Here is a 4142-nt window from a genome sequence, read left to right on the forward strand (position 1 = left end):
GTATGTGGATGTGTACATGTGTGTGTGTGTGTATATGTGGATGTGGATGTGGATGTGTGTGTGGATGTGTGTATGTGGATGTGTGTATGTGTGTGTGTGTGTGTGTGTGTGTGTGTGTGTGTGTGTGTGTGTGTGTGTGTGTGTGTGTGTGTGTGTGTGTGTGTGTGTACGTGTGTGTGTGTGTGTGTGTGTGTGTACGTGTGTACGTGTGTACGTGTGTATGTGTATGTATATGTGGATGTGTATGTGTATGTGTGTATATATGTATGTACCTATGTATGTGTGACGCACTTCCTCGTGTATTTGTCCCTTATAAATGAAATGATTAGACATAACTCAGTAACTTGTTCAGTACGCTGGTAGTTAGTGCCATGACCAAGTTATTTTTCTTTTCAACAATCAAAAGGAATTCATGACATGTAATAATTAATTATATGTGACTGACACTGGCACTTTCCACAACTTGAATCCACATCCAACCCGAGTTATCCACACAATATGCGGATGTAACGGAACTTTATCTACTTAATCCATTTCACTGGAATGTAATTGAGGATTTTCTGTTGAAATTCAGTGTTTTATGAGCTTTGTTGTCCGATTCAATCCCAAGTCTTTCTCTAACATAATATGCACCTTGTTTTTCATGAATACGTATGAACATCGGTTTGATAACTTATTGGATTTCATTAGTTAGTGCAACACGGGGTTTTGCATACAATGATCGAGTTATATGATGAAGCAAGCAATCACGTTGCTCCATTCAGGCCTAACTGTTTGTATACTTAGTCTTTCTTGTATATTCTACTGGGGGGGAGGGGGGAGGATTGGGGGGTGAGAGAAGAGAAGGGATGGGGGAATGGAAGGAGGCCCCGGCAGGGGAGGGGGGGAGGTACCCGGTGCTGCCCAGGAATGGGGGAGGGGATGTGGAAGGAAACCCTGGGGGGTCGGGGGCGTGAGGTGCGGGTGGTGGAGCGGAGGGTCCTGGGAGGGGAGGAGGGGAGGGGGAGGGAATGGAATACCCAGCGCTACCTGGTTGGGTGAGTTTTTCCCGACATTGTGAATCTATGGAGTTGTTGGCCTCACGGTCGTTACCTTTTGCCTGCGGGCCTGCGGCAACACTACCTGAACCCACATCGCGATATACACTTTATGGAGGTCTTTGGCCTCAAACCAGAGGTCAAGGTCAACGTACATTAGTTTAAAACCTTGCCCACATTCTGAAGTGCCTCCACCCAAGATTTCGGGCCTCCATGTCCTTCTGTTCGGCTGTGAAAGAGTAATAAACAAACGCACAAACACTTGAAATTATTTTTAAAACTAGCAAAGGTACCCGTCCATGACGGGGGGTTCGTAGCTGTCTCACATGAAATGAGAAATTTCCTTTGGAGTGTGTATTGGTAGAAACGGGAATTCAGTGTAAATATTCTGTCAGCAGATGTCGCAATGGGTGCAGCTGGTGACCTCGACAACCTCGTTCCACTCCACCAGCTAAGATTTCCAACCCATGCTCGTTGCACCTCCAAAGTACTGCTCGGGATTGAAGGTGATATTATGAAAGCTCGGCTGGGAAACGGGTTTAGGCATGTTTTGGGCCTACAATCTGACGGAAGATCACCAAAGGTCTTTCCATACCAACCGACCACCTCCAGACACCTATCCTTCTCCACTCTGTTTCTTCAGCTCTGACCTCCCCCCCCTCCCACACCCCCCCCCCACCCCCCCTTCTCTATACTCCCCATAGTTTTGCTTTCAGCAATTTCCCACAGCATGTCATTTTGGTTTCCCATTCGATGATCCATATATCAGAAGTTTCAGCTTCACTTTTAAACATCAGCTTTAAACATCAGAAATATCAGTTTCAATTCGTCATTGCAACTTGTGATGTGACGCGAATAGTGCAGATAGTCTAGTAGGAAGACTAGGTCCCCCTGCACCCCCCGGAGATATACTTCTAATCAGTGTTTCTAGATTGGAAAAAATGTGTAGAAAATGACTAGCTATGGCCCCAAGCTGAAAAAATGTCCCACATACCATTTTTATGCAAATTACTGCTGCCATTATCAAAAAAAGACTAGGTCCCCCTGCACCCCCCGGAGATATACTTCTAATCAGTGTTTCTAGATTGGAAAAAATGTGTAGAAAATGACTAGCTATGGCCCCAAGCTGAAAAAATGTCCCACATACCATTTTTATGCAAATTACTGCTGCCATTATCAAAAAAACGATTTTTGACATATCTCAGCCAATATTGCAGATAATTGAAAAATGAAGGTGTCTAGACCCATGTTTTGAAGGGCATAGATCATGATAGAACTATTCATAACATGATTACATGTGTCTATGGTATACTAGTATGCTAATTAGTGCTTTATTTACAAAATAATCACAGTTTTACGAAATAATACTCATATTAAGGTCCGTCTACACAGACGTTAACACAAAGTTTTATTTTTCTAAATATTACAACTGTCAAAATAGTCCTAGCACTCAATGTGACCACTCTTCTCTTGCTTGTTTTAGATAAACATCATTAGCATTAGTGATTCTACACTGAGTCAGTCATCATCATTTTCATCGAAATCGTCAGAGTCAAACTCTTCTTCTCCTTCCTCTTCCTCCTCCTCTTCGTGCTCTCCTGTGTTCAGAAGATCCACCAGTGAGGTTGGTAGGATGGGACCACTGGACCACATTGGTTTCAACAGTCCTTCATCAGTCCTTATCCATCCTTGCTCCTCATAAGGTTTTGGCTTTTCGATGATAGGTTGATCGGCTCTTTTGTACAATGCTACGCGGTGGTTCACACGCTGGATGTGCGGCTTCAGGGCAGACTGGCATGGAGGAAGGCGAGCCAGATCAACCTTGGACTTGGATGTGAGGGTCTTGTCCTCTCCCACCATTTTTCGTAGCAGCTTGGCACGGACAATGTCCACTGATGACTCGCGACTCTGGCCGTACATCACACAGGTGAATTTTTCTAACTGCCTCTCCACCTCAGGGTTGGCATCCCAGTTGTCACCCAGTTCACCGAATGCCCTGTGAAACCTGGGATTCTTCTCCAGCTTTTTCAAGGGCCCGACTTTTCCCTTCCCTTTGAAGGCACTGGTGCAGTCTTCTCCGCTGAACACATAGTACCCCAGGAGAGTGGCACAGTAGTCCTCTCCCAGGGATTCTGCCAGCTCAGAGACGTTGACAAGTTGGCGATGCTTCCCTGACCCTGTATCCAGGTACACCGTCAGCTTGATGTTGTGGGCATTGGTGGAGCAGGATCAGGAGGATGTCTGTGTCCGGTGTTCTGACTACAGCGTTCTTGTATCCGATGGTAGCAGCATGATGGAGGTACAGAACCACCCTGGTATCAGTCTCTTCCTGGTTGCTGTAGATCGTGGGGAGTTCACGTACCTCGACCTGAAACACAAAAAGGCACCGCATTTCAATCACCAGTCACTGCCAGTTTCAGTATATCTCCGGGGGGTGCAGGGGGACCTAGTCTTTTTTTGATAATGGCAGCAGTAATTTGCATAAAAATGGTATGTGGGACATTTTTTTCAGCTTGGGGCCATAGCTAGTCATTTTCTACACATTTTTTCCAATCTAGAAACACTGATTAGAAGTATATCTCCGGGGGGTGCAGGGGGACCTAGTCTTTTTTTGATAATGGCAGCAGTAATTTGCATAAAAATGGTATGTGGGACATTTTTCAGCTTGGGGCCATAGCTAGTCATTTTCTACACATTTTTTCCAATCTAGAAACACTGATTAGAAGTATATCTCCGGGGGGGTGCAGGGGGACCTAGTCTTCCTACTAGACTAAGAGAAAAGGTCAGCAAAACCGATTTTAACAGGATTTTTTCGAATTTTCTAAGGGGTCTAAATTGTTTTTAGGGTACTAAAGGGGACTAAAGTGGTTAAAGAATCAAGGATCTTAAAAGGGCTTAATGGGGTATAAATGGGTCGAGGGGCGTAAAGGGTCAAAATAGATCTAAGAGGTGTAAAGGGTCTGCATGGATCAAAGGGGTCTAAAGGGTGTAAAGGGGTCTAGTGGGGACTGAATGAATGAATGGATGATCGTTTTAAGGCCATTTTCCCCGCTAGAGCAGGGGTTAGCCTTGCGGGCCCCATGACAATCATGGTTCCCTGTTTGA

The 4142-nt window shown here is 45.1% G+C and overlaps 1 protein-coding gene across 2 annotated transcripts in view; it reads left to right on the top strand.

The window, feature by feature from the left end:
• Positions 1-770, top strand: part of LOC137438271 (semaphorin-3A) — a 90606-nt gene extending 89836 nt beyond the window's left edge. For both annotated transcript variants that reach the window (XM_078766392.1, XM_078766393.1), the window contains exon 12: positions 1-770. This exon is cut by the window's left edge. The gene's annotated coding sequence lies outside the window, so the exon portion shown is untranslated.
• The last annotated feature ends 3372 nt before the right edge of the window (positions 771-4142 follow it).

This window comes from Myxine glutinosa, chromosome 12 (genome assembly GCF_964187855.1).
Source record: "Myxine glutinosa chromosome 12, kmMyxGlut1.1, whole genome shotgun sequence".
In the NCBI taxonomy this organism is placed as follows: Eukaryota; Metazoa; Chordata; class Myxini; order Myxiniformes; family Myxinidae; genus Myxine; species Myxine glutinosa.